The following is a 12334-nucleotide window of genomic DNA, read 5'->3' as shown; positions in this document are numbered from 1 at the left end:
GTTCATCATATGTGAGCATCATGTTTTTGTTTCCAGCTGAAGAAACCGCCCCTTCTTTAGGGTTGACAGGACCACTTACATTTCCATAGACATAGGCCACATGACGAGGATTTGTACGAGAGTTCCGACTATTTGTACCGAAACAAATTATAAGGTTGGATGGAGAAGAAGACTCCATAGGAGTCGATATGTGCTGATTATTGTGATGGGCAGTAGTACTCCTATATGAATTCCAACTATCAGTAGTTTCGAGTTGATCTACAGATCTCTTGTCAGGAGATTTCATATATGCTTCTGGGTAAGTTGAAAAGCTCTGGGTAGAGGAAAAAGATTGTCTAGTGAAATCTTCCCTAAGTGCAGCTGCTATTTGTTATGCACTGAACTCATCTATGGTGTTCATATACGAATATTGGTTGATAAACTTTTGATCCTCCATTAATCCCTACACAAAATATAGAAGAAAAAAAAACGGACGTCGGTCTTAGAGACGAGGACTAGAAAGAGTCAGCCATATGAACTAAATAATAAATGATGAATATACCATGTCTGATAAGCACTCAATGGATGATATCTCCTTAGAAACAAATGAGTTGATGATTTTTATCTTCAGAGAGATGTCAATGATCAAAGAAAACACCACCTCATTGTTTGGTTTTTGTACCTCAAAACAGCTTAAAACCTTCTGATTAATGGTGTGTAACAGGTGCTTAGTTCTCAATTCTGGTGAATGGTGAAGCAACAGATAGAATAAAACCTTCTAAAGGCATAAGACAGGGTGACCCCCTGTCACATTTTCTTTTCCTTCTTGTTGTTGAGGTTCTTTCTATCTTAATAAATGATGCAGTTTATCAGAATAGGCTAGACTGTAGAGCTGTCAACGGGGCAAGCTACGCTCAACCCGGCCCTAGATTGACAAGCCACGGGTTAGGGTCAATCATAGCCCTAGTATTGTTCATGTACAAACCCAAAACCCCAAACCTAACCCTAGACGGGTTGGCTCTGACGGGTTGCGGGTTGGCTTGTCAAATGGGGGGCTGAAACGTAAAATCACTTAAACGTATAAAAACTCAGTGGACAGAGGGATTTGAACTCATCCCATCTTGGTTCATATCTGAAAACTATAGACACTCTTCCATTTCGTGGTTGTTGATTACTTTTGCTTGTTATCTTATATATAATGGTATATTTATGTTGGTCAATGTTTTCCAAAACGCTAAGAAAGCACCCACTACTCCGTAACCCTAAATCAAATGAAATTTGGATTGTATTAAATCATTTAAGGAATATATGAACTTTCATTTCTAGCAAAAAAACCCTAAAATCATCCTAAAATTCCTAAATTAGTAACTCACACGGAATTGACGGGTTGGCGGGTAACCCTCGGGTTGACCCTTGCCCGGTTTGTTTTTATTAGGGCTAGATATGACAACCCTAACCCGGCTTGTTTAGACAACGGGCCAAGCCGAGCGGGTTGAAACAAGCCAAGCTAGGTCCAACCCGCAAGCCGGGTTAGAAATTGACAGCTCTAGGCTAGAGGGATTCAAGTTAGTTGAAGGAGGAGGTTGTATTTCTCATTTGCAGTTTGCAAAAGATACAATTATGTTTTAGAGGCTTCTAAGGTGGAGGTTAGGAGAGTTATTACAATACTTTTATTGTTTGAAATTCTTACTAGTTTAAAACTCAACTTGGAAAAGAGTTCTATGACTAGTATTGGAGCTGATGATTTGGTGTAAAACCTGGATGTAGAGATTGGTTGCAAGATAGATTAATTATATTTCTATCACTTATTTAGGAATGCCAATTGGTTCTAGTAGAAGCAGTGCAGTTATTTGGGAAATTGTAATTCAGAAAACGCAGAAAAACTAGCTCCATGGAAGAGAAAATACCTGAATAAAGCTGGTAGGGTAGTCTTAATTAGAAGCACATAGAAAGCTTAGCAGTTTACTTCATGTTCTTACATTACCTGCCAGTTTTCGTGGAGAACATGATAATAATAAGAAGATGAGTTGGATCAAATGGAAGAGAGTGTGTACTCCTAAGAAGAAAGGTGGTTTGGGGATAAGGAATTTAAGGTTAGTAAACAGGTGATTGAGGGATAAGTCGCATGGAAGATAATGTAGAGAAAAATCAGCTCGGTGGAGAAGATTAATGTGTGAAAAGGCTAAATCCTCAAAGAGTGAACTAGTGTCTCTGAAAGTCAATAAATGGATTGGAAGGAGCTTCTGGTTTGATATTTTGAAATCTAATGAGGATTTCTTTGATGTGGTATCTTTACAGGTGAAGAATGGAGTATCTACAAGGTTTTGGCATGACTGGTGGCTGGAAAAGAGATCCCTTAAAGAGAAATATCCAAGAATTTATAGAATCAGTAGGCAAAACACTTTCTCTGTGGTTGATTTAAATGCAGTTGGCTGGAATTTTGTATTTTCAAGAGCATTAAATCCTGCTGAATGGATAGATTACTTGGAGCTCAAGCATGATATAAGAAATGTTAATTTGGTTATTGGAATCTTAATGAGTAAGCTGGCACCTCCAAAAGTGCTTTATTTCTTTTTCGGGATGCTTTTCATTTGTATCTTCCAACAAGAATCATGCTACAAGAAAGAGGTGTTGTGATCAATTCAAATATGTGTTTGTTTTGCAGCGCAAGTTTGAAGACGCTGAATCATATGTTTATTCATTGGAATGAGTTACACATCTTTGGTACAACTTTATTTCTTTTCTGCATATTAGTTGGGTAATGTCAGTTCATTTTAAGGAGCTTATGATGGAGTGGAGGTTACATCTCAAATCAAGAAAAATTAAAGTAGTTTGGAATTTGATTTTGTGTGCCATTTGTTGGGAGTTATAGATGGAACGTAATAGAAGAGTTCATGGAGGGAGACCTAAGTCTAAGGATTAAATTATTCATTCAGTTAAGTTGGATATTCTGTTATGGAGTATAAACACATACATTTTTCAATATGTCTCTGCTAATCAAGTTATCCATCATTTGGAGGATGTTATGAGGCTGTAATAGTTCTTTGAGTTTTCTTTGGTTGGTCTTTTGGCCATTGTAAATACCTGTACATATCTTTTCACTTTTGAAATATCCTTCCTTTCTGAAAAAATGATAATCTTTCTAACCCGTTCACTATGAAGACCACGTTGCAGCATGACATCATGCGTACAAGATAATATAAAACGTGTTAGAGTATTGTTCGGTCAAACTCACTAGTGTTGATATCTCAAGATTGTTGTGAAAACTATATCTTGATTTTTTGTCTACAATTAGTCAAGTCTCGGACAAGGATAAAAATGTAGTTGATAAACAGTGGATCACGATAGTCATCATTGCGCTTTGCCGTTTGAAGGAGAAGCTTTTGGAGAATTTAATCAACAAAAGGTAACTGAAGACTGAACCACCTATTTCTCAAGTTATATTCACTTTTATATATTTGAGACGTTTTCGCGTAACTAATTAGTCTATCATGCATATACAAGAATTTCGAGTCAAGTTTATCTTGGTAATTAGTTCTGGAAATATAATAATTAAGCTTTATAAACATTTGTTCATACTTGATGAATTTCGGTTAAGAACAATTTATTGTTCACAATCTGAAGTCGTAATACATGTACTCGTACATGTAGCGGAGTATCTATATGTCGACTTAAAGATTTGTGGTACGAATATCCTTGTGCACATCATGTAAACATATGTTTAACTTGTGAATCGGATCGGTAGCATACCCATATGGAAACTAATAAGGAGTGTGGTCACAGAACTAGTTTGGTATCCATACAGGTACACGTACCAGAAAAGTTCTGTGTTCCAGAACTCGGTTATGTATCCATACCGGTACACGTACCAAAATAGTTATGTGTACGGAACCGGTCATAGTCTTAAGGTATCCATACCGGTAAACATACCTAAATAGTTTTGTGTATTCCGGAATTTGGTTTGGTTAAATAGTTTACAAACCGATACACGTATTGTGACTGACCTGACTCACGAACGGGTATGTTAATTGTACTTTGTACATCTACTAACCATGTTGGTTATATTCAAACGCGATAAAATTATTTCCATGAGATAATTTGCATTTGATCAATTCTCTAAAAACACTAGACTTAATTGATAACGTAATTGTGACTCAAGGTTAATGTCTTAAGTGTTCATGAAAATGAACATTAAGCTTATAAGTTCAAATCGAGTAGTTTCGGCTAACCACCTTGAACATAGTCTTTATACACGGTTTGGTTACGGTCTCACCTAACCAGAGTGTATATCTTGTTTATGTAAATCGGGTTCAACGATTCATCTAATGCTGGATATTGATTGCTTGGTTCCAAATTTATCTTAGCTTAAACCTAAAGAAACCTATGCTTTGAATGTTTATAAAAGGGGAACTTCATGCAACTGGAATTTTTGAATCCCGACACTACTTTTTGGTTTGTACTATTTGTATCTAGAATCGTCCTATTTCTAACCATTATAGCATTTAGCGACTATAAAGACTTCATAGGGATTCGTGAAGCCAGGTCCAGTTATCTTTTCTTGATAACTTGAGTATCCTGATCTTGATCGATTATTGAGATGCTCACTCGATGAAGATAGATAGAAATCATAAAAGTTATTTTCGTTTGAAACTTAGTTTATTCCACAAGTTTTATACTTGTGAGATGAATAATAATCTAGACTGCACTTCGGGTTGCATAATTCCGGATTTTGAGGTTAGCTAGACTTTTTCTATTGCTATTGATTTCCATCACCTTTGATCAAACTTTTTGATCATAAAAGGAAATCACTTATGGGCTTGATATGTGGGAGGAAGATTGGTTTTAATTCTTCAATTAAGTTGGATCAACTCTTATTGGTGTGACGTCAGCTAAGGGAATCAATTGCGCGGAGTCCTGCTGGGATTCAAGAGGCATAAGGAGCGCAACTGTACCTTAATCAGTGGGAGACTCGATTAGGGCTCAACTACATTCCAGTATGAAGTTAATTGGTAGTAGGATAGTGTCTGTAGCGGCTTAATACAGTCTGGTGTTCAATCTGGACTAGGTCCCGGGGTTTTTATGCATTTGAGATTTCCTTGTTAAAAACTTCTGGTGTCTGTGTTATTTATTTTTCCGCATTATATTGATTATCTTTATAATTGAAATATCGCAGGTTGTGGGTTGATCAATCATAGTAGATACGCTCGGCCTCATACAAATATGTCTTCTGCCAATTTTGAATACACCAAGTGTTTGAGACTTACCCAAAAGATAACTCCTTAGATGATTCTTCTGAATCCATAGGAAAAGAACACATGTACTCAGCATCTGGTAATATTCTTTCACTAATTACTAATGGTTTAATATCAGAATTTGAGTTGGAACTTACCAGAAGTTTAAAAAATCTACTGAGATCATTGATTTTCAAGCCTCTAAAATTAGAGATCTTGAGAAAAAGTGTGCTCAGAATTTTGATGAGCTTGATAAGTCCTTTGATAGGGAACGAGAACTCTCTGATTATATTAAAACTTTTTCTAGCGATATCCAAAAAATTGTTCAAGAAACTATTCGGCATGAAAAGATTAGTATGCTTGAAGATACTGTTAGAAAAAGTACAATAAAAGAAGAACGTTTACTGAAGTCTCATTTATCATAATTGGATTTCCTTCGTATTGAAAAAGAGAAACTAGTTGTCTCATATTAGATCAGGAACAATGTATCTCTGTGAAATAAGAAAACTATGTTTTAAAAAATAAAATTACCTCATTTCCTGATGTTACTGTCCCCGTGACATTACCTAGAATTTAGAAAGTCACTTCCGAGAAGATGTCTGGAAAGAAACGTTTACGCAATCTAACAGCATCCAAAGAATCTATTAGTAGACACAACAAAATTTTTTTTTCTATTCCACGAATTTGTTTGAATTGCGGAAGGAAGAATCATATTGCTTTGAATTGTTATTATAGAAAGAAACAAATTTTTGATCTTCAGAAACTGCTTAACTTTGCAACTAAAGAAGTAAAAATTCTGACTGCAATAGATTTTAACTCTAAAACAAGAAAACTTTTCGAAATAATCCGTGTGATATCTCATGAAAATTCCATAAGCAAAATAACTTTCAGAATGAATTGTCTAATAACACAACGAATATCATTTATTCTACTGATAATGAAAGTAATTTTGGGAGATCTAAGTTCATAAAATGGAATCCAAGTGATTTTGACTCTTTGAAACGAATATCAAGAGGTCCTCGTCTTGCTTCTTGAGGAAACCCTTCTTTAGAAAAATGTTCAAGTAATGAGGAATTTTTGAACCTCCTTGTTATAAAGGAAATTAGAACAAAACCTCACAAAAAACATAATATAAGAAAGGTGAGAAAACATAGACAAAGTCACAATAAAATCGATTTCGAAGTATCTCCACTTAACACTAGTGGTGGGACTTTGTCTCACTATGCTGATTAACATCGACAGATGTTTCCTTAAAACTAACTTGAGAGTTGCAGGGACTGTACACTTATCAGATACTGATATGATATCGAGATTTCTGAAGTCTAATTTTTGATTGACTAATATTAGTTACATCTCTTTAAAAAAGGATTATGTATTACAACAACAAAATATTGTACGTCTTGTTTTAATAATTCCTTTTACAACAGTATCATTCTAAGAGCTCTAATCTGCAGTGTATCTAGACGGTGCGTCTATGATGTGGTCGGACCACATACTTCAAGTATGTGTCCTATCTTTATATAATGACACATAAATTTTTTCTCTCTAAAACAGTTTTTTATCTAACTTTTTGTCTAAACTTCCTACTTTTTTTTCAAAAAGGTAAAGCAATTACAGGGATTTAAAGGGGGCATGCTTCTAGTTTGAGTAGGTGTCAAATATTAAGAGGGGGCACATACAAATTGTATGTGGCCAAACCACATCTTAATGTGAGCGGTATATAGAACACTAATTTTGTTGAGCTGAGAATCTTTTGTTATAAAAAAATGAAACTAGTCTTTGTTTTTACTGTCAACCATGTAATTTCCTCTTGTTCCGGATTGTAACCGGTTCACGTATCCTAACTGAAAGGAGATCATAAACCTTAGGTTTTCCTTATAAAAAGAGGTAGATAATTGTTCATAAACCTTCGGTTGGAAGAATGATTAGTTGAGTTCTAACTTTTTCATCTCCGCAAAAGAAATGGAAAGCTAAAAAAGACCTCATGAAACCATCGTTCTTGATGAAGATGACTCAAGGGAAGTAAGTTCCTTCTATGAAACAATGATGAAAAGGATTGCTTTAAGAAAAGAACATAACTCCTGGATTGTTGATTCGTTTAAGGATCTGACTCATGATCATAATAAATCTAAGGTTGAAATTGCCAACATTCATTTGTAATAGAATCGGCTCATCGATGGTCTGTTTAAGATGATCGAAAAGCAAAATGTCATGATTAAAACCAGAAAAATCTAATCTCAGAATATACAAAACTTAGACAGCATACTCGCATTGTAAATCAGAAGGCTGGCGTGCTAAGTCAGGAACACAACATATCAACCATTCAACGGTTAAAGATGTCGGTGACTCATTCTTCGATGGAGTTGTAGAAGGTATGAAGAAAATAGATGAAGTCTAAGAAAACGAAATACATGTTTTTTTTTCATTTCTCTTATTTTCTATGAAACTTCTTGTGAGAATTTGTTCTTACTTTTGAGAATGATGACTAGGATTTGGTGTAGAAAAAATTGTGATTACACAAGCTATTTCCAACGTTTTCATATTGCATGTTTATAGATTATTTATTTAAACTCTAGAGTTGTTGGAAGATGAACTTGCAATATGTCATTATTGGTTTAATTATTGCAAAATTCTTATGAAATATATGTGCCTTTACGTTTTTCGTGATCGAGTTGATATTTCATATATTCTTAGAAGTTAAACATAATATCTTTTTTATAAACGGAAAATAAAACAAACTTTTAGAGAATTTCATCGCAGTATTGATCTACTCGTGATCACATTTCTGTGTTTTTACTGTTTGACACACTCCGTAAGATTTTCTTATGTTGAGTCATATCTATCAAAATTATCTTTTTGTCCGTAACTGGCGTTGAGATTATTTTAAGTCGATTTTACGGATACAAGTCCATGTGATCTTTAATGTCCGACAAAATCCTTCTTTTTCATAAAACAAGGTCACTCATGTTGTTCTCTTGGTAATAACATACAATGGAGGAGAGTTATTTAGTGAACTTGTGCTTAATTGTTATATCTTTGTGGGGAGAGTGGTTTTGGGATATAATGAGGATGCTTGTATCTTAAATCTCCTAGATGAGCGCTAAGTATTTTCTTACTATGTGATATCATCTAAATAAAGTTGATATGAAGAGTTACATTTTAACTATGTTATAATGTTATATATCTAAATTCTTTAAAACTTGAAATATCTTTTGGTTGTATTCATTACTATCCCACGATTTCCGTACCTTTGCCAATTTTTTTAACAAAAAGGGGTATAATTATTTAGTAGTTTCGTGTCACATAGATATGGTTTACAGATCATTATGTAAGGGGGAGTGAATCGATTATTTTCAAATGCGATAAAATTAGTTCTAAGAGATAATTGCATTGAATCAATTCTCTAAAAACACTAAACTTAATTTATCTCGTAATTGTGACTCAAGGTTAATGTCTTAAGTGTTCATGGAAATGAATATTACGCTTATAAGTTCAAATCGGCTAGTTTCTCGCTAACCACCTTGAACATAGTCTTTATACACGGTTCGGTTAAGGTTTCAGGGTGTATATCTTGTTTATGTAAATCAGGTTCAAAGATTCATCTAACCGTGGATATTGATTGTTTGCTTCTAAAGATATCTTAGCTTAAACTTAAAGCAACCTATTCTTTGAATGTCTATAAAAGGGGAACTTCAAGCAACTGGGATTTTTTGAATCCCGACACTACTTTTTGGCGTGTCCTAGTAGTATCTAGACTCGTCCTCTTCCTAACCCTTGGGGTTTAGCGACTACAAATACTTCATAGGGATTCATGAAGCCAGTTATCTTTTCTTAATAACTTGAGTATCCTGATCTTGAACGATTGTTTAGATGCTCACTCGATCAAGATACATATAAATCATTAAAGTTCTCTTCGTCTCAAATATTGTTGATTCCACAGGTTTTATACTTGTGAGGTGAATAATAATCTAGGATGTACTTCGGGTTGCATAAGTTCGGATTTTGAGGTTAGCTAGAGTTATTCTATTGCTATCGGTTTCCATCACCTTTGATTAAAATTATTGATGGTAAAAGGAATCACTTATGGGCTTAATCTGTGGGAGGAAGATTGGTTTAAAGTCTTCAATTGAGTTGAAGCAGGTGTGACGTCAGCTAAGGAAATCAATTGTGCGAAGTCCTGCTGGGATTCAAGAGGTGTAAAGAGCGCGATTGTACCTTAATCAGTGGGAGACTCGATTAGGGCTCAACTGCATTCCAGTACGATGTTATTTGGTAGTAGGCTAGTGTCTGTAACGACTTAATATAGTTTGGTGTTCAATATGGACTAGGTCCCGGGGGTTTTCTGCATTTGTTTTTTCCTCGTTAACAAAACTTCTGGTGTATGTGTTATTTGTTTTTCCACAAATTATATTGTTTATATTTATAATTGAAATATCACAGGTTATGTGTTAATCAGTCATAGTAGATACATCCGACTTTGTTTTATTGGATATGACTTGATTGATTTTTGGAAATTGGTCTTTGGTACCGTCCAAGTAATCTCTTTGTAATTAGGTTCACAAACTTGGTTCTATAAATGTTCTAATTGCAAGAGCGATATAACTCTAGGAGTTATTCCTTTATTGAGTTTAACTCTCTAAATTGTGTTGAGTTTGTCCATACAAATTACCTAAGAAAAAAGTGGTGGTGTATTTTGGTACCCCCACGTTTTCAGAATGATTTTCGAGACAACATGAATCTATTAGGTAAATTGTAATGTCTTTAAGTAATACATAGAAGAAGTTCCGAAGTCTAAATAATAGGATAAGACACAATAAAAATTCAATAAAAAAGACTAATCATAGCATAAGCGGACTTACGACAACATAAAATGTAATTCGACTCTTTTGAGTGCATGGAATTCATCTATTAAAAACTTGTTTTCGCCACTTATAATCATTGTTTGTTTTACAAGTTCAATCATGGCCGAAGGATCGAGCTTTTCCTCCTTAATACTATAATAGCAAGTGGAATTTTATAGACCAGCACTTAATAGCTGAGATGGAGATACAACAACAACCAAACAGTACTAACTTACCCATGCTTAAACCCTGACTTTTGCTCTAAAAGAAGCAGATCTTTGAAGCTAAGATGACAGAAATCATCGAATTTCCATGCAAAAATCTTGCACTATGTCCCCTTTCCACTACCAGGACCACATGAGTGAAAAATAACATGAAACAGAATTAAAATATTTGTAACTTCTCATAACCAGTGGATAATTCTAACTAAGCTAGATATAACATATCATTACATACCCAACACAAAGATTATTGCAAGGTCACCATCAGAACAACTCCTATAATTTGATCAAAAGAAAACGGAAAAACGATCAAGACATTGTGTCATTATAAATCGGTTCCCTGAAACTCTTATGTCAAAATTGTCTGTTGGGGTATTGATAGACGCATTTATGTGTCTATTTTGATCTCAATTGTGTGTATTGTTAATGCTCGACTTTGTATTTATTATGGATTTTTATGTCTTTGTAGGTGTTTTTGGAGAAATATACTTTGCGCAGAAATTAGCTCGAAAAAGTATTATTTACACCCCCAGGAGGAACTAATAAGGGCACCCCGGAAGTATGTTAGAGACACCCCGGAAATGCGTTAAAAGTACCCCAAGTAAAGTTATAAAGGCACCCAGGAATTTTATTATGTGCACCCCCAAAATTTAATATTTCCACCCCAGTTGCTAAAGGGACACCGCTGGCGATTAAGGGGCGACCTTCATCTTCAACAGTTTGAAATTCAAAATTGGTGGGAAATTAGGTTTTCACGGGCAGAAACTATGGTTCGATTTTTGAAGCTGTTCTGGAGAGATTAAATTGCAGAATTAAGTTGGGATGAACGTGATTAAGATAAACAGGCCTGGTAAAGAGTTTATATTCATATAAATTGGGCTTGATGATCGGGAAATAGATGAAACAGGGAGGAGAGTATCACCGGATTTTGGATCGGATTTGGGAGGTGATTTAAAGAGATCCAATCGCAAATATCCATTGGGTTGGACTCGAATACACTAAACATGTAGGTATGCTTGCTGGATTCTATCCATATGGGCTGGATAACTCGATTAAAGGAACACATGGGAGTTGAATATATCCGGCGGTTCTCTGTTTTAGGATATATTTTCATGGACTTTTGGGTAGAACCGGAGTTGCATGGACCTGTTACGATAAAACAGGCAGGGTAATGGCCTTGCTGACGAAGAAAAACAAGATTTCTATGGAATATCTCCGAAACAGGGAAAGAGATAATCGGGATTTCTTTTGGTGGTATTTCTGGCAGTATGTGGGATTATAGGGAAGATTTATTCTCTGTAGGATTATGTTACGTCGTTTTGAAGGAAAGAGATAGATTGAGCAACCGCCTAGAGGAGAAGAACATGGAAAGTCCGAGAATTATTCCCGAAGGAAAGAATAATTATATTTTCGGGGGATTTTATGGTTGTTGTCTATATAAATAGAGGTTGATCGAGACCTTGGTGACGGTCGAGTAGTTTTGGAGGTTGGGTAGAGGCTGCAGAGCCGAGAAGAAGAAGTGCAAAGAAGTTTCTCTGCTGGTGCAGGGAAGAAGACGAAGAACAAAGGCCTGTCAAAGTCAGTGGCATAGTACTGTCGGATATCAACAGTAAAAGAAACAGTCGTAATCCAGCAGTCTTATTATCTCTGTAACACTCAATCTGCAACAACTATAAACGTTGCAGTTGAGCTGCTTTTATTCTTTTTCTCATTTTTCTTCAATAAAAACACCTGTTTGAGAAATGAAACATTCTTATGAGCCTGTTTCTACCATGATGAGCTAAACTCCATCACTGGGATAAAGGAGGAAGCTGGATTTCATTTATGGCGTAACTTAAATTAATTCTTTATTTACTTTTTGCATTGTTTATTAATTGTTTCATGATTTTTATTGAATGATTGTTATTTCAATTGATGGTTCATGCTTAGCTTAAATGATTGGATGTCCCATGCTTTAGATTTACAGTCATTACTTTCAAAAATCTATCTTGACAAATATTAAGAGTTGATAAATTTTATTATTTGAGCCATAATTATCCTAGGATTAATTTCTGAACCACAT

The sequence above is a fragment of the Papaver somniferum genome, chromosome 9 (genome assembly GCF_003573695.1).
Source record: "Papaver somniferum cultivar HN1 chromosome 9, ASM357369v1, whole genome shotgun sequence".
NCBI classification, from domain to species: Eukaryota; Viridiplantae; Streptophyta; class Magnoliopsida; order Ranunculales; family Papaveraceae; genus Papaver; species Papaver somniferum.
The sequence above is the reverse complement of the archived record's forward strand: the minus strand, read 5'-3'. Positions refer to the sequence as shown.